Raw genomic sequence first — 17,957 nt, 5'->3', positions numbered from 1 at the left:
CTCACATACCTGTCTCTCCTCTCGCTAAGTCATGGGATTTAGGGCAAACCGATAAGCTCACCCCCCTGAAGGTGTGGGTAAGTCACTGAGCAGGAGGACGTCCCTGTTAGAAACCAAGGAGCCGTAAATCCTCACCCAGAGCCGTGTCTTCTCCATGGCGGAGGTTCCCGGGCGGACGTGCTGAGTGCACAGGGCCATGTGAGTGGTGCACCCCCAAGGCTCAGCCGCCCCTGCCCCGCCGGGCCTCCAGCCACCGCGAGGGAGCAGAGACACAGGCTCCCACTCCGCCGGCCGGGGACAGGCGAGGTGCGGAGATCAGGGGTGGGGGTCACACGGCCGGGCCCCTGCGCTGTCCTGGACGGAGGCAATGAGCGGACCGGGCTCTGAGGTGCTGGTCCAGGGGCTTCCAGAAGCACCTCCCGGACACAGGGCAGGAGTGACAGGAGTCGGGATGCGGACACGGGCGTGGGCGGATTGGGGCAGCTTCTCGGCCACCGAGGCCTCACGATCCCGCGGCTGCTTGCCGTCTCCTGTCTTGGTGTCCGGCCACCGCTGGGGGGGGGGGGGTCTGCCTTCCTCTCCCCCCGTCTGGGAGCCGCGCCCCCTGAAGTCCCGCCGTGAATGCGCCAAGTCCTTCGGTCGTCTTTACCCTCGGTGCCCCAGGCTTGCACTTCTGAACTGAAGCGGCTTCGTGCTCCCCCGGGGGATCTTTCTAGAGCAGCCACTGTGCGTGCGGTCACTGGGGACCTTCTACACACGCGGGTGCCCATCCCGCAGGGGAGGGGCCGCGACCCGCCTTTCAACTGCCCCCCAGGGACGCGACGCGGCGGTGGGTGGCGCTTGAAGAGCGAGGACGGCCTCTGGGCCACGTCTGTTGTGTTAGGTCTGCCGGGACGACCTTGGTGAAGCCATCGGCCCTCCCTCCCCTCCAGCCCCGAAACCCTGGCGCCTCTGGTTTCGTAGACCATGCAGGGGGGGGCGGGGATGAGGGGCGTCTGCGAAGGAGCCTGGGGGTGGGGGAGTTCACGCACCCCTGCTTCGGGGCCTGGACCCCCCACAACCGCCCAACAGTGGTGATCTTCTGACAGAAGGTGGAGTGGGGCCGGGCAGGGCGAGGACTGGGGGTCTTGGGCTGACCAGCCTCTGGCTTGGCCCCAGCAAGGATGCTTTTCAAGTCCAAGCCCTGGAGGCAGGTCCTCGTACCGGCCCCACCTTATGGACAGCAGCTGAGGTCTGGACAGGGTGAGGCACTTTCTGGCTGCTAAGACAGGAGGTGAGTCCTTGCTGCCTCTGGCAGGGTCCTGGGGCTCCTTCTGAGTGGGCCCAGCTTGTTTGGCTGGGTCCTTTCTCCTCTGAACCTGGGATGGCCGGATGACTCAGCCCTGGGCTTGGAGAGAAATCCCCGAGGCCCCTCCCAGTGGGGGTGGCAGGTGTGGCCCTGGCCCCTGCCAGCTAGGAAAGCCCCGACCAAGAAGGGGCTGCAGGGCTGGAGACGTCACTCAGCAAGTCCCCACCCCCATCCCCGTCCTGAGGGAATCCTGGGAGAGGGAAGCATGTGGAATGAACAGGTTCCGTGGTCCTCATGACCTGGGAGGACAGTGGTCACACTACAGCCTTATTTCCTGCCTGGGCTTCCCCTCTCTCCCCTGCCCGACCTGGGAGGAGACCCCCATAGCTGAGCCTTGTGCCTCGTGGGGGTTGGGAATGAAGGAATGCAGGCTCCCTCCTACACCGCCCCCCTCCCCCCCCCCCCCCCGCCTCCTGCCTGGCCAGCAGCTGTCACGGGGCCTCCTCATCTGTGGCCTGTCACCACGGGGACCGTGGGTGGTTTGGAGCTGGGTCAGTCTGTGCTGTTGGTCCTTTTGGTCCAAGAGGCGGGCTGTGGGCAGGCATGGAGGCACCTGCCGTGAGGACAGGGGCGAAGCGGGAGAGCCGGGGCCCTGCTTTCAGGGACGGCGGGTCCCAGCCAAGTCCCAGCCTGGAGCTTTGGGCTTCTCGCCTCAGTTTCCGCATCTGTCAAATGGGATGCTGGCACGGACCTCGTGGGGCCTTTTCACCCTGGCCCTCCCATTGCCTGTCCCCACCCAGCAGCTGGCGTGATTCCTCACCAGCCAGGGAGGGGCTCCCACAACACGCACTGGACACCTCTGTGGGCACGGGGGCCCCCACATCATGCTGTGGGGGAACGCCTGCTCTCCAGACTTGTCCTCCAGAGTCTCACCGTCAGAACTCGAGGCCAGGACAGACCCAACCGAGGTGCCCGGAAGAGTTTCCAGAACACGGCAAGTACGGTCAAAGTGTTCAAGGAACCATCCAGTCCTGCTCAATGTGAGTGGACCCAGCATCTTTGGAAGCCGTCCGATTCCAAGGAGAAAGAAAGCTGGTTCTCAGGCCAGCTAGGCCCCCCCCACGTGCCCCCCTGTCCTCAGCTCAGATCATTCCTTCTCTGCCCCAGGGCCTTTGCACACGCAGTTCCCTCTGGTTGCAGTGTTCTTGAGCACGGCTCCCTCCCTCCTGCCTGGGTGGAGGACCCCATGTCAAGGCGTGGCTGCCTCTCAGGCCCTCCCACGCCACAAGTCCCATGGGGGCAGCAGTTGGGTCTGCCTCGCTCACTGCTGTCTCCTCCAGGGCCTCAGATGGAGGTTGGCACTGAGTAGGTGCTCTACGAATACTGTGGAATGAATAATGAGTGTGGTGGCCATTAGAGGCAGTGTGGCCATCAGGGCACCAAACTGAGAAGTCCTGGTGATCGCGGTGGAAAGAACAGCTCCCAGCCTCTGTTCCTCCCTCTGCTGCATGAACTGCCCCCGAACTCAGTGGTTCTCAGCTCTGGCTGGACATTAAACACTTGGGGAACTTATAAAACTACCGATCCCTGGGGCGCCTGGGTGGCACAGTCGGTTAAGCGTCCGACTTCAGCCAGGTCACGATCTCGTGGTCTGGGAGTTCGAGCCCCGCGTTGGGCTCTGGGCTGATGGCTCAGAGCCTGGAGCCTGTTTCCGATTCTGTGTCTCCCTCTCTCTCTGCCCCTCCCCCGTTCATGCTCTGTCTCTGTCCCAAAAATAAATAAACGTTGAAAAAAAACAAAAAAAATAAAACCAAAAAAAACCCTACCGATCCCAGGGCGTCCCCCTCCGCTTGGATATAGTCCCAGGGGACCTCCACAGGTATGTTGGAAACGCCCTCAGGTGATTCTAACGTGCAGGCTTTGTCTCGATTCTCTATGCGTTGGAGGGGCACTTAGGTTAATTGTCAGGTTCTGCAGGCCCATCAACCATTTACTCTTGAGTCTGAATTAGAAGAGGAACCCACTGATGTTTCCTAACACTTTGCTGGGTTAGGCAGGTGTGAGGGAGTGGGACATTGGGTGGGGGAGAGAAAAAAGAAAGGTAGTTTGAGGACAGGAAGTCCTTGAGGGGTGTGTTTGATTCCGGGGAGGATGATTTCGGGAGTTGGGGGTGAGCGGGAAGGCGTAGGGGAGGGTGTTCCTGCCTTCCAGATATTTCTCAAGGCCAGGCATAGGATGTGGCCGCCTCTTCCAAGGGGGAGCTAACCCGTCCTGCCCAGTGGGAGCAAACTGAGTTGCCCAGGGCCAAGGCTGACGACCACTCGGTGACCGTCGGGATGCCCCGGACGGCTCATTCTAGCCCTTGAGACGCACGGTGATCCCCTGGTCGTGCAGGTCTGTCCGCAGCGCCCTAGCTCACCTGTGAGCTGAACTTCCCAATGACCTGCAGCTGTGTTTGTTGAAGCAGCTAGCAGGGCAGTTCCCGAATCGGGCGGGGCCCCCGAAACTGCAGGGCGGGGCCGGGTGGCTCTGTGCCCACTGGTCTCAGATCTCTGCCCCAGAAATGGGCATCGTTACCCCATGTGAACAGACACTTGATCTGTGCGTGGAAACGGAGTCTGAATGTGACAAATCAAAAACAGCGGAGAGTTCAATGAATTTCGTCGTTTTAAAATTCAATAAAATGCGCCTGAACTACTGTGTCCTTTCTCTTGGTGTAAGGTGACCCTGGTGGCTGGCACGTGGTACGGCCCGGTGGGTCAGCCTGGACGGAAGGGCGGGGCCCCGGGGCCCGCCCTGTCGGGGGAGAGCAGTGTGGCCCGGTCCCCAGCGCCTGGACTGGGTGTGGGAAAGGCTCTCTGCCCATCCAAACCACTGAAATGAACTCCCTCCGGGCCTGGTCAGTGGTGGGCACTTTGCTGCGGGCAGAGTTGGGACCCCGCCCCTTCTCCCTGCGAGCAGGGTGTCAGGATCTCTAAGGTTCTCCAGCTGCTCCCTGCCGCTGGTCTGGAGGTCCCCAGGGCACCCAGGCCAGTGCAGAAGAAGGCAGGGCTGGGGTCCAGGGGTGCCTGAACGGGGCAGATGCAGACTCGGAGCTCCAGAGGGAGGGGCACAGGGCATCTCAACGCCTGAGCTGTGCGCCTTCAGAACCGGCTCCGGTCTGGGGCGGGCTGGGGGACAGGCCAGGAGGGGTCGCTGAGCTCACAAAGCTGCGGCAGGTGCTGGGAGCAGGGAGGGAGTAACGCACGTGACCGGGGGCTTGGCTGCTTCTCAGACACGCCCGACTGATGGACCCATTTCGCAGCACTTGAAACCGAGGCACCACGGGTCACAGGGAAGCCGGGGAGGGAGGCGGGGCCTGGAGGGGGCGGGGACGCAGGGCATTTCCTCACTGCCACCCAAACCTGCTTTTCCGGCAGCGGCAGCGCTGGAGGCGGGGAGGGGTCTGGACTGGGCAGGCAGGGCCTTCCCCCGAGGGTTTCGCGGGCGGCGGGCGTCATCTGTGTTCCGTTTACTCACATCCACGGGCCGGGCAGGGCCAGGGTGGGGTGGGGGGAGCCTGACTCCGGAGCCCCACCCCGCAGCGGGGGCAGGAGGCGGGAGGTGGGGGGGGGGGCAGTCACCTGTCCTACTGCTTTGTTCGTGCGTGGCACCCGCAGGCCACGACCCAGCCCGGCCCGGGTCCCCTCCCTCGCTTCCGGCCCCCAGCGCACCCCTGCGTGGGCGGGTTTCCTGCATCCACTCATTACTCCTGTCCACCTGGGTCCCCCAAGCCAGGTAAGGTCGTGACCCCGCCCCGAGGAAGGGGCCCTCCCTGACTCAGGCACATCTCACCAAGTGGCCCTGGGATGCCGACACTCCTGGATAGGCCACCTGAAACCAGCCCAGCCTGGGCGCCCGTGGGGCTGGCACATGGTCAACGTGTGTCGCTGCTTCAGAATCAGCCTTTTCTGGCGACGAGTGTGAACTCGGACACCGACTGGCGGGGTTGTTGGGGGACCAGATAGAACGGGGCAGGTCCGTGGTGATCCACCCGTTGGGGGGGGGTTCCCTCGGCCAGAAAGGGAGGGGCACAGATGTGCAGGAGGTCTGGGGACCAGGCTTGGCCATCCTGGGCTCACCCGTGCCCTCACCTGCCCCAGGGGCGAAGCTGGCACGCCTTCCACGGCCCTTCCGGTGCTTTCCCTTGTCCTAGGGCCCCCGTGTCCCTGTAGGTACTCATGGTGCACAGCACAGGAGACAGTGGCACAGTGCCTGGCTCATGCTGTGTCCCCAGCCCCCTCAGCCCAGCCCAGACGAGGGCCGCCGCTCCCGCAGACACAGGCACGCGCTGCCTTTTACGTGCACGGACCCTGCCCGGCGGGTCCCCCTTGAAGCGAAGCCCAGAGTGCGGAGTCTGTCTACAGAGGCTCTGTGCGCTCGGGGCACGCGGGGCATGGTCGGCTGGGGGATGCGCGTGTTGGTCACCTGACCCGGCCCCCGTCTTGCACGGTGTCGTCTGCCCGAGGCAGTTCAGTGCATGGGTTCGCTGCTTCACCTGTCCATTTTTCTGCGATTTATGGGTCATTTGCTGCATCCTGGGCTGGCCTGGGCCTGGGGAGGGGGGCGCCCTGTCTTTGGAACACGCTCTGTGGGGGAAAGGAGGGGGGTGGGGGAGGAAGGGGTGGGTGGGCCTGTGTGGAAAGATGGAGCAAGACCTTAGGAAGACCTGGGGTCGAGGTGGACAGGCCCCCCGGGCCCCCGGCACGCCTCCACCAGGGTAGCCTGGCTCGTGCCGCAGAGCTGACGGGCCTTCGGTGTCAGTGGCTCGTCACAGGCTCGTCTCTGACACTGGGGCCGAGGGCTTTCATTCTGGTCACCACTGTCTGACCTCACGGCCAGCCTTCCCGTGCGTCCCTTTATTTCCGCGGCCTCTTCCCGAGCAAGGGGCCGTGTCCTCCGGCGGGAGGGGGACAATGCGCACCTGTTGGGCCCCTGTGCCAGCCTGGAGTCACGTGGGGCGCTTGGGCCTCCTCAGTCCTCAGGGGGCACGTGGCGGGGGGACGCAGCCTGTACGGTTGTAGGGGTGTGGGCGGAGGGGAGGGCTTCAACCGGGTGGCTCGGCCGGTTAAGCGTCTGGCTCTCGGTTTCGGCCCGGGTCGTGATCTCTCCGTGTGTGGGATCGAGCCCGCGCGTCGGGCTCTGCGTCGACAGTTCAGAGCCTGGAGCCTGCTCTGGATTGTGTGTCTCCCTCTTTCTCTCTCTGCCCCTTCCCCCACTCACGCTCTCTCTGTCTCTCAACATAAATCAACATCAAAACAGAAAAGAAACCCGAGCCCGCCGGCCTGATCTCCCCAACAGGCACCCCTTCCAAACTGCTGAGTTCCGGAGTTCGCTGTTCTCTGACCACCCAGTAAGGGCCCCGTAAACAGCAGCTCTGGTTTGAGTCACCGGCTCGAGAACGTCACTCTTCAAGGTCATGCGGCCACGCCTCTGGCCAGTGCTGGTCTCTGCCGGGCTCCCCCGTGTCTCTGGGTCCCGTCAGGCCGGCCTGTGTCTGTGCTTCTGCCGGTGCCTGCCCCGCGAGGTCTCCTCCTCCTGTGGCCGGCGGGCTGTGTCATCACAGCCCAGGTGGGGACGGGGGAGAGCCTCGAGTGCTCGAGTCTCTCAAAGTCGAGGCTTGAAGCTGGCACCGTCCCTGGGGTGCCTTCTGGTCACAGGGCTCGTGGATGGTGAGCCCAGGGTCACGAGCGCCGGCCGGGTCAGGGCAGCTTCTCTTGATGGCGAGACGGGGGTCACAGTGCAGAGAGCGTGGGTGCAGGGAGTCATGGGACACTGGGGCCACCATCGGCCCACCACGGGGGGGGGGGTCTAGCCCCCCCTCCCCCCTTTCCTTTGTTTTCACAGCCGAGCAGGGAACCCAGCCCGGCGGGATACTCCCCCTGCCTCGGGGCACCGGGACTCAACTTTGAGAGTCTCTGTCAGGGGCTTTCCAGGAACTCACTCCTGCCCCTTGTGCGCTCCGCTCACGTTACGCCAACAGGAGAGGTTTGCGTTTGGGGCACGAGGGCGGATTTTCCTTTAAAGTCATCTGTGTGCCTTGAGAGCTGGTGTCGCCCCAGGGCCCCGGCAGGACTTGGCTCTCAAGCCAGGCACATCTCTCTGCTGTTTTGTTCGTCCCTGCTGGCCAAGGGCCTGCGGGCCTTCTCTCCACAGGGATCTGTCCGTCCTCACAGCACGTGTGGGGGTGGGGAGCGAAGGCTCAGGTGAACACAGAGGTGATAGTGGGGAGCACCGTTCCCGAAGGGCTCCCCGGCCGCACCCAGGTGGGTCTCGCTGAGGTGCCAACCCCCTCCCCGCGTACCTCCGGGGACCCTCACGGAGGACCCCCCCCCACCCCGGCCGGCAGCTTTCCCGGTGGGTTCTTGGGCCCAGGCCTCCCCTCCTGGTCCCCGCCCTATGGGTAGAGCCCTGGGAGCACTCAGCCAGTTGGGGAGCACCTGACACCCCCAAACTGGCTTGGATACACGGACTTGCCCCGCTGGGTGACACTACCGTGAGCTGTGGGGCAGGGTGGACGCAGGCAGTCCCTGAGTGCCCGGCCGTCGGGGCCTGGTGGGCTCAGGACTTGTGCTGGGAAGTGGACAACAGCCCTGGGTTTTTCTAGCTTCTTTGCTTTTGAAGGAGGTTAGGGGTGTGGGGCCTCAGTTTGGGGTTGCATAAGGAGTCTGCGGGGGGACATTCTCTTCTGCAGGCTGCACCGTCACCCCGTGGCACAGCCCCACTCCCCCTCGGCCCCACCGGGGGCCTCACGCACTTCCTGCAGGGCCCTCCCTCATGTCTAACCAGCTGGACCCCCTTCACGACCTCGGGACGCACAGCGGGGGCATGGGGAGGCTGTGGCGGGAGAGCTGAGAGCTGGGCCCTGCGCCTGGACTCGATACCCCGGAGCTTAGGGAGGGCTGCGGCCGCTGGGCCCCAGACCCCTGAAGCCATCCCTGTCCTCTTCAGATAAAGCGAACAGACAAGGGCACGAGATAGGGAGGAGAGAGCCGGGACACCTGTGCGAGGCAGGAGGGGACAGCAGTTGTGCCCCGCTGGGGCGACTCGGAGCGCCACGGCTCCTGGGGGGCTGAAGGCACAGGGTGGACGCGGGTCCCGGAGCAGCAGCCGCTGAAAGCTGAGCGGGTGTCGTTTGGGGCACAGACTTGCCATCGGCGGAGAAGGAAACCCTGGGGACCCGATGCACCGCGCGGCGATCACAATTAACGCTGCGCTCCGAGCTCCAAAGTTGCTGAGCGACTGGATCTTAATTGTTCTCACCGCCAGAGCGTAAAAATGACGTGACGCCATGGACGCGGTAGCTGGCACCATGGTGTGGTCATATGACGCCGCGTGAGCCTATCAAAGAAATACTTCCTACACCCTGAACTTGCACGACGTTATATGGTATGTGTCAGTTCAAAAACGGAAGCTGACGGGCGCCCGGGGGGGCTCAGTCAGCTGCGCGTCCGACTTCGGCTCAGGTCATGATCTCGCGGTTCGTGGGTTCGAGCCCCGCGTCCGGCTCTGTGCGGTGGGTGCAGAGCCCGCTTCGGACCCTCCGGCCCCTCTCTCTGCCCCTCCCCCACTGGCACTCTCTTAGGAATCAATAAACATAAAAAGGAAGGAAGCTGAGTGCACCTGGGAATGGGGACGGGGGCGGAGTCTCTAGATAGAACAGTTCCACGGAGGTTGCAGACGAAGAGTCAGGGGCACCTGGGGACGGAGTGTCCTTGCACAGGAGTCCGGGAGCCAGGGCGCTGGGAGGGCAGGGGCAGAGGGCCACCTCGCAGCCACCCGTGTTTCCCCGGGAGTGCTCCTCTCTTGGTCCTCAGGGCAACGTCCTGGCCTCTTTCCACGCAGCTCGGCAGGGGCCGCGGGGGGGGCATGAGCTTTGGGGCAGACGGGCCCGGGTCCTGTTGCTGTTGGTTCTCTGTCTCAGCTTTGTCTTCCGGAAAATGGGTCTAATGATGTCCGTCTTATCATCGTTTTCATGATTAAAAGAGGATATATGACACCTGGCGTGTTTATTACTCGGCTCAGGGTAAGTTCTCAGTGAATTGTAATGACATCGTCACCACTGTCACCGCCAACACCGTCGTCATCACCCTCAGCACCATCACTGTCATCGCATTGGGGGCGGTCCCATCTGGCAGGTGGGCACGAGTGGCAGGGGGGCGCCGGGGTCCTGGAATGGGCAGGGCACCGTGGACGGGCTCTCTCTGCAGCTGGCGGTCGCTGTGGTGCCTGAAGTGTGAGGGGCACCCGTGAAGGTGAAACCCAGGGCAGCACGAGCCGGGGGCTGTGGCCGTGCCACCAGTCGTTTCACAGGCAGGTGTCAGTGCCGAGTTTGACCGTGGCCAGCTTGGGGCTGTGGGTTGAACCTCCAGGCCATCCTGGTTCTTCTTCGGTGCCGACAGGGGGTCCCCTGGGGCCCTGGTGGAATGGTGGGTGGGCCGGCAGTTTCCGCGTTCTTGCCGCTGATGCTCTGGCGCGGGGTCAGGGCGGTGGCCCCGGGGCCCGTGGGGTGGCCCGGTGCATGTGCGCCATGGCTTCGTGGCCAGCAGTGGCATCGGGGACCTCGGGCCCAAGCTCACGCAGGTACACCTGTAGTCCCTCAGGGGGCTGGGTGCCCAGTGTCCGCTAAAGGAAGGTGACGATGGGGACGACCGTGGCGGATGTGTGTTCTCGTGCCTCACTCTCTTGTGTGTGGGTGGGCTGGCCGCACGGTTGTGCCAACCGCAGGCGGGCAAAGCCCCTTTAAATGAATTCCCACGCGCCCCACGGCGGGACCTGGCTGATTGCTCAGGTCGCCTGCTGGAGTTCCACCTGTTCTAAATTGTGATCAGGCTAAATTGGATGGAAGAACATGCAAATACAGTGGGAGCTTTTCAGCAAACTAGCAAGCGGACGGGCGGAGGGGAGGCTCGCTTGGAAGGGGGCGGGCTGGCACCTCCCGACTCGTCGCCGAGGCGGTCAGACTTCGACAGCGGGTCCCCACGAGTGCGGCTTTTAAAGGGGGAATTATTTCAGCTACATTTCCTAGATTTCTGAGGCTGCCTAAAAAAGCCGAGAAGAGATACTTCCCTGCTGTTTTCTCCCCTCACATCGAACGGGTAAGAGTTGAAAAGCCTTTTCCTACTGACGGTCCGTAGAGACTCTCCTTCGTCAGCCCTTGATTGATCACAGAGCACGGAACGGCAACGTGCTTTGAACGGGGCGGAGGGTGAGTTATTTTGGAGAACACATGGTCATCGTGTTCGGGAAGCAGGTGTTGTGCTCCATTCGCGTGTGGAGCCACGCTGGGTGATGTCTTACAGGCACAGATGACACCCAGGTGCCGCTTTAGGGGTCAGCTATCCATGAGAGGATACACGCGTGGGGACGTGCGAGCCAAGAGGACCCGCGGTAACATGACGCCAGGCGCTCGCACGGAACAGGGCCGCATGCAGTGGGCGTCCAGTTCCTTGCCCGGGTACCAGGACCTAGACTGTTGGTCAAGGCCAAAGGCATGGCTGGGATGCCCAGTGGGGACACCAGACATGGCAGTTGTCATTTGAGGCAGGGCGAGGAGCCGGCCCACGTTGTCCCCGTCCTCTGTGACGCCCACCTCCCCTCCCCACGCTCCACTGCCATCACTGATGTCGCACGTTCGTTGCCTATCCTTATGGTTTTTAGTGTATTTTTTCTAAGCTTCCCATCTCGGGTACTTTGTCCGACGCCCTCCTCTGTTTTGACTTTCCCTTCTCTCCTCTTGCCCTCAGGGTCACTGCACATGTCAATGCCGGAGGGATGAGCTCGCCTTTGTGAGTTTCAGGGTGGTTTCCCAGCTGAGGCTTCTGCTGCTCTCCGAATGGCTGAGGGTGGTGGCAAGGCATCGTCGGTGCCCGCCCCTTGTGAGAGACACAGGGACGGGACACTGGGCTGACCTGAGGTCTGTCTCCCTGTAATGGCGTCACTATGTGTCAGTCCTCTGATCTCAGAACTCGGCTAATCTCCTTTGGCTCATACTTGTTTCCAGATATGCCAACAGCAGCCTTTCCCCGAGTCCCTGAGGATGTGCAAGTGCCTTTGGGAAGACACAGCCATCAGGTAGTGACCTCCCTGTGGCTCGGTCTGCACCTGTGTACACCTGCTGAAGCAGGGCTGTGGGAGTTGGCGGTGTTAACCACCTTGCTGAGGGAGGGTCGGACTGCAAACAAGAAACTTTTTTTTTATTCCCCGGGATGGAATGTGGAAGTGGAAAAATCACATACAAATTAATGTAGCTAATTAACAAGTCTATGTTGGCCAATGTCTATCATTTTCTATGCCTGTCGTCCTGCAGCAGGTGAGTGGAGGTTAAAGCAACAACAATAGCAACGACAGCAACACACAACACAGACCCTGCTGAGACATCCATCCTGTCCTCAAGGGTGTGGCATTTTTAGGGGGTCCTCCAAAGTTACTGCCCTGGTTGGAGAGCTCCGGTGTATCAGCTTCACAGCTGAAATAGACCGCCGGAAGCCTGGGGCACTGGGGGAGATCGGAACCAAAACATCTCCAATCCTCGATGAGGGGAGGTGAGAAACCAACCCCCCAAAGCTGCACGCAGTGTCTTCTGCACAGTACAGATCCCTATCTGCACTTGGGGATGATGGTCCATTTGCTCCGGGTCCCCAGTGGTGCTGCAGATGTGTAGCCAGGCACTGTTCCTGGCACGCCTGGAAGCTTTGAGCGGTGTAAATTACAGATGTGTTGTAGTGGATCTGTGTCTCTGAAGGTTTTGCTTCTTTTGCATAAAATAGTTTCTTTCTCCATTCCTCATTTGCTGGGGGACATGCTGGTCTTTGCAAGCACTGGGCATTAGAAGAACAACAAAGTGCTGGAAGAAAAGGGCAGGAGAAGTCTTTGGGTCAGTCCCGAAGCTGTGCTCTTCTGGGTACCACCCTGAGGTTGCATCATCCCCCCCCCCCCCCCCCCCCGGCTCTGATGAAGTCCCACCTGGCACCACTTCAGGTTAAATCAACTTGGCCAAGGACTTCCAGTTTCCAGAGAAGGTTTTGTTTCACCAATCTTCCTGCTGATTATGAACGTCAGAAAAAATGGAAACAATAGTTATTTGAAGGCATTGGAAAATGACATAAAGTAGACAAAAAAACCCAGGAGGGGTGTGAACTTTGAAAGGAGTTTGAAAGAAAGTTTTTCTCCTGAGGGCCCTCCCCAGACCCCACAGAGGGATGGGCTCCAGCAGAAGATGGCAACATTGGGTGGAAAGGTCAGAGGCTGGAATTTGGCATTGCCAGAATGCCTGGAAACTTAGGAAGAATTCTCAGAAAAGCCACATAGGGAGAAACCCCTTAACTGGACACAATCTCCAGTCCAGTCTTTGGCTAATCCCTGAAGTTCTGAAGTGTGCATGTGCAGACCAAGACTCCATAAAGCCCCAGAAGCAGCAGCAGCTGTATGGGGAAAGAGCTAGTGGAGAGTCCAACACCTGGTTGGTGCTGGGAAGAGGTTTGGAGCTCATGTCTCTCCAGTGAGAGGACTTATGTGTGCTGAAATAAAATGACTTAATTATGCAGTCAGAAGACAGAAGAATTCTGTATTTGAATTGCATGAGAAAACTATTAACCTAGAATTGTATACCCAGCTAAACTGTCATTCAAGCATGGTGGCAAAATGTAGACGTTTCACATACACAAAAACTGAGAGACTCTCATGGAAGGATTCTAGTTGATGGTTTTAGGAAAGATCTATATCAGAAGGGATTGAAGTGGACCAGGATTTTGTGTTACTTGGGAGCAGGGGAGAGAGGGGTACATGCTGAAATTTGAAAAAGGTAACTCAAGATGGATGGAATAAAAGGATTTTTACAAAAACCTTTAATTGACACAAAATGACATAGCAGAGGAGAATAAAGGCACAGAGAAACAGGGCAAATAAATACACCAGATCTTGGGAAATGCACTAGTTTTTGAACCATAGAGCTCTGCAGTCTTATGGGGGATCTAAGGCAAAGACCACCCCACCCATGGGGGGGGGTGAGGTCTCTCAAATAGTCACTGATTTTACTCAACCAATGGTCCTTGGCAGAGGTCAACTTTGGGTAGGGCGAGAGAGTTTTAGAGGCACATCTTGCCTGCAGTGAGGGGGCAGCAGTGGCTGGGACCTTGAGCAAATGGATCTTGGACTTGGGGAAGGAGGTGTGCTCTCTGGGGCGGTGGGTGACTGTTCGTCTCCTGTGGGAGGCAGATGTAGCTCACATTGGGTTCCCGCCAAGTGCCCAAGCCCCCAGTGAGATCCTGTGTCAGGTTACAGATTCCGCTAGACATCCCCATCCCTGGGGGGAACCGAGGGAGGGGTCCGTGCCCTCGGGTGGTGCAGAGTGGCACAGGAGCCTGACACCGAGGTGCCGCCACGCGGCCTGCACAAGCGGCCAGCAGCATCTGGGGTCACGCAGGCTAAAGGGTGCGCCGCCCAAGGGCTCAGCTACCCTCGGGGCCACTATTTAGGGAGAACAAGCCTTTCCCAAGGCCTGGGAGGGTGTCTGTAAGTGGGTAGACTAAGGGTTTGGGGATTTGGACATCAGAGGGAAGACGGGCTTTCACGTTAGCGATGTCGGGGACATTTGGGTCCAGGAATGAAGGGAGCCATCATTTGGTCTGTGTCCTGTGTCCTGACGTGGCATTGTGCCCCAGCACCCCCCATCTCACCATTTACCCCACGGAGGGGTGGTCGTGTGGCTTTAGAACCAGAGCCCCTGTGCTCTGCTTGTGAATTCGGGGGCGGGCACCTTAAACAGTCAGCACCTGGCGTTTCCCTGCATAAAAGCCTGGGTCGGGGCTGGGTACTCAGTCCAGATCTGTGAGGTGCAGGAAGAGGCGTCTGGGGCTCTTTCTCACCCTTGGAAGAGCATGTCCCAAGGTGACCTTTCTCCCTCCTCCTTGGACACCGTCACATATGGATCTGGCTTGCTTCATCTGCCTGGCTGTCAGTGTGAGGACAAAGCCCACACATAGAACAGGGTCGGGCTGGGGACACCGCGCAGAAACGCCTCCTCCCTCCCTCTGGATTTCCCTGGCCTACGTGACCAGTGGGGGTGGCTTTTCTGTTACCCGCAGCTGAACGCTTCCCACCTGGTACGCAGGCGTGACCGCGTCCATGCAGTTCATCGCTCGTGACAGGCCTGACCTTAGATTCTGTGAGGGCTGTCCCAGTGTGACCTCCAGGAATGGTGATCAGAATAATTAAACTGGATCAGCCAGGTGGCAGGTTGATCACTTGCTTGACCTTGGAGCCCTCCACCATAACCCCAGTGGTCCTGCTTGGAGTCAGTGCCCTGCGCGGAGGAGGTGGAGGAAACGGGACTGACCTGTACCGACGCTGGGTGCTGGGGGAGGCGGGGGTCAGGCCGTGGACGGGCCAAGCAGGTGTCACTGCCACCATCCCACACCCCCCGGAATGGGGTCCCAGAGGCCGGGGCCCCTGGCCCAGGGCAGAGCTGGGGTTCAGCTCAGAGCTTCAGATCCTCCAGCCCGGAGCCAGCCGGTCTCTGGGACCAGGGCGGCCCTCTGTGGCCTGTGAGTCATTAATCAGCCACTCCAGTGAGCAGGTGCTCTGGCTCAGGTAACCAGAGCCGTCCCTGGGGAGACCTGTTCAAACATTCATGCACTTGGCCCGGGGGTTCTTGGACGGTGGGCCTCCGGCGACTCGTGTTCGGCCCCGCCCCGCCGTTGTCATGCCGTCCTGTCTGCGCATGCCCCTCCTGCTTTACTCCTTGGTTTCGTCCTTTGACTCGTCATTCAGCAGCTCAAGCCCGGGCCCCACCCCCAGACTGCACCCGGATGGGTCCTTTGCAGAGCTCACGGTCGCTGGGCGAGGGTTGAGTTACGACGCAGAGGGTGCCGGGCCCACGGCCGGCTTCTCGGCTCTTTCGTGAGGTCACGGCCTACTTGCAAGGTCCTCCCCCACCCTGAGGTCGACCTGAGCCGTCACTCTTGCCGCCGTCCAGGGCCCCAGAGTCGGTGCAACCTGGCAGATGTGGTCAGCACATGGCCGGCGTTCGGGTCAGCGCGGGCAAAATGCGGTTGGGGCAGACCAAACAGGCCTGCCTCCTCTTTGGGGTGGCCGCGGCCTCACTGGGCACCTCAGAAGGGACCGGGCTGAGCTCTAGGTGGCGGTTGGGAGGTGGGACATCTGCCCCAGTGCGTCCTGGACTCACTGTGAGCCTCTCTGCACCTCGGTTTCCTCGACTGGGACATGTGGACCAAGTGGGTTCAGAGGAAACGTGATGGAAAAGCACAAACTTGCTTTCAGGAAAACTGCACCCACGCACAGCCACACTCACACAAGCGTGTGCACCCACCCAGACGCGCGTGGGAACATGTGCTTGCACAATGCACTCACACAAACACGTGTACACACCCCCACACAAGCACGTGCACAGACACAGACACACGCAAACGTGCTTGCGCACACGCACACTCACACACACACACACACACACTCCAGGGTGCTCCCAGCTCCCGGGTTGGAAACCCCTAGGGAGATCATAGTTTTCAAGTCGTGGTCATGTGCTGTTAGTGGGTCACGAAATTAATGAAGTGAGTTGGCACCGGTGTCCTTTCTTTAAAAAAAAGTGTGTTTTTTTTTAATGTCTAATCATTTTTGAGAGAGAGACAGAGCGCGTGTCGGGGAGGGGCAGAGAGAGAGAGGGAGACACAGGATCGGAAGCAGGCTCCGGGCTCTGAGCTGTCGGCACAGAGCCCGACGTGGGGCTCGAACTCACCAACTGTGAGATCCTGAGATCGTGAGATCGTGACCCGAGCCGAAGTTGGACGCTTAACCGACGGAGCCACCCAGGCACCCCATCTATCGGATTCTTGAGTCCCCGTGAGTCAGGGGCGGGCCGGGCAGAGAGCACTCCTCCCTTAGAGCTGAGCACTGAGCCGTGGGGTGGCTCCCCTGGGGCCCCGGGGCAGGGAACCCAAACGCAGGAAAGTTACTCTTTCCCTGAGGTCTAAGGCGCAGGCTCCCTGTTCCCGTTTCTCTTATTCTTTTCGGTAAGGCTCCCTTTTAGGACTGCGGCGTCTCCCCTCCCCTCGCCTCTGCTGAAACGTTAGCCAGAGGGGCCCCTTCCAACCTCTCCAGTAATCACTCTAATTAGCAGACATGCTTCCTTCCCTGTGGGAAGCTGGGCGGGCTGGGAGCCGTTTAGCCCGGGCGCAGCGCGCCCCTCCCCTCTCCGCCGCCAGGTCTGCGAGCATCCTGCGTCTCGAAGAGGGTCCGTGTGCCAACCGCCCTCTGCCAGCCCGCGGTGGTTCTTCCCTTTTGCCAACAAGCGCAGCCCAATCCGGCTCGGTGTCTTGAGCTCTTCCGGGACTCAGACAAGAAAAAGTAAGGATTCCATCATTTTTCCCCCTGAACTTTCCGGCCTTGGTCTGTTCCGCCGTATTTCTCTGTTTCTGCGCCAAAACCGCAGCGCGTTGTTTCGTATCTAGAGTGTGCAAAACAACTTCTCCCTCACTACCGTTTTCCCAAACGGTTTCAGGACTGAAAACGATTTCCTGTTTTTACGCTGCGTGTGTCCGACGGTCCTGTGCCCCTCGTCCCCCTGGCCTGTCCCTGCCAGCACGCCTGCCCGTGTAGTATCCGGGGCGTGGCCCGTGACCCAGTCCCCCATGCTGTGGTTGGTGGACAGCGGAGTGGCTTCTGACTTGTGGCTCTTACGGGACATGCTGCTGGGGGCGTGACTCCGTGTCCCCAGGGCCCTCGGGATGGAGTGGCTGCGGCTGGGGCCTGCCGGGCTCAGCCACACGACCACCGCAGCTCCCTTTACGGTCCTGCCCGAGGTGACCTGGTTGTGGTGCTGCCCCCTGGTGTGTGCTTCCCTGGCTGTTGGCGAGCTGTGCCTCGTCCCCGCGCTCAGAGTCCTGCATTCAGCCCCCTGGACGTCTTTGCCCACGTCCTTCCTGTTTTGGCCTTTCGCTCTGACTTCTGGAATTCCTCGTATTGGCGGTTCTCGATGGAAGCCCGTTGTACCCCCCGGGGGACGTTTGGCAGAGCGGCTCTGATGGCTCCAGCCCCCTTGGGCTCCCAGGGTCGTGGCTGTTCCTGCGAACACTCACACGTCCAGTTATTATCCCCAGCGTGGCCGCCAGGCCTGCCCCGTGGGCGTCCAGGTCTAGGTCACAGGATTGGCCCTGGGTCACCACTGGTCAGGCTTCCTCCTCCGTGTTCCTCCCTTGGGCTGGGATCTGACCCTCAACGGCAGAGGAAGGGGCTGGGGTCACTGCCACATGCAGGTGACCAGCTCAGGCTGCACGGGCTCTGGGAGAGGCAGCCTCCACCAGGCCACCTGTCATCTCGTCCCTTCGCCCTCGGGGCAGGAAGGATCCGCCCAGGTGTCTCGGCTCGTGCTCTGGCCTCCTCCCCCAATAAAGGGGTCTACCCCACTGTGACGGCCATGTCCACCCACCAGAGGAGGGCTAACGCTTCTCAGGCTAGAAAGTCACCTTTGGGAATGGCGGCACACCTGTGATTTACCTGTGGCTTGGGGATTGTTGCCAAGGCCACCCCCAGGGGCTCGGTGAACACCCAGTACGGCACAGCGTAAACCACGTCACCGCCCGGACCCCAGGGCAGGGCAGCGTGGGGCTTTGATGCA

Source organism: Prionailurus bengalensis, chromosome C2 (genome assembly GCF_016509475.1).
Source record: "Prionailurus bengalensis isolate Pbe53 chromosome C2, Fcat_Pben_1.1_paternal_pri, whole genome shotgun sequence".
Lineage (NCBI taxonomy): Eukaryota > Metazoa > Chordata > Mammalia > Carnivora > Felidae > Prionailurus > Prionailurus bengalensis.
This window is presented reverse-complemented; position numbering follows the sequence as displayed.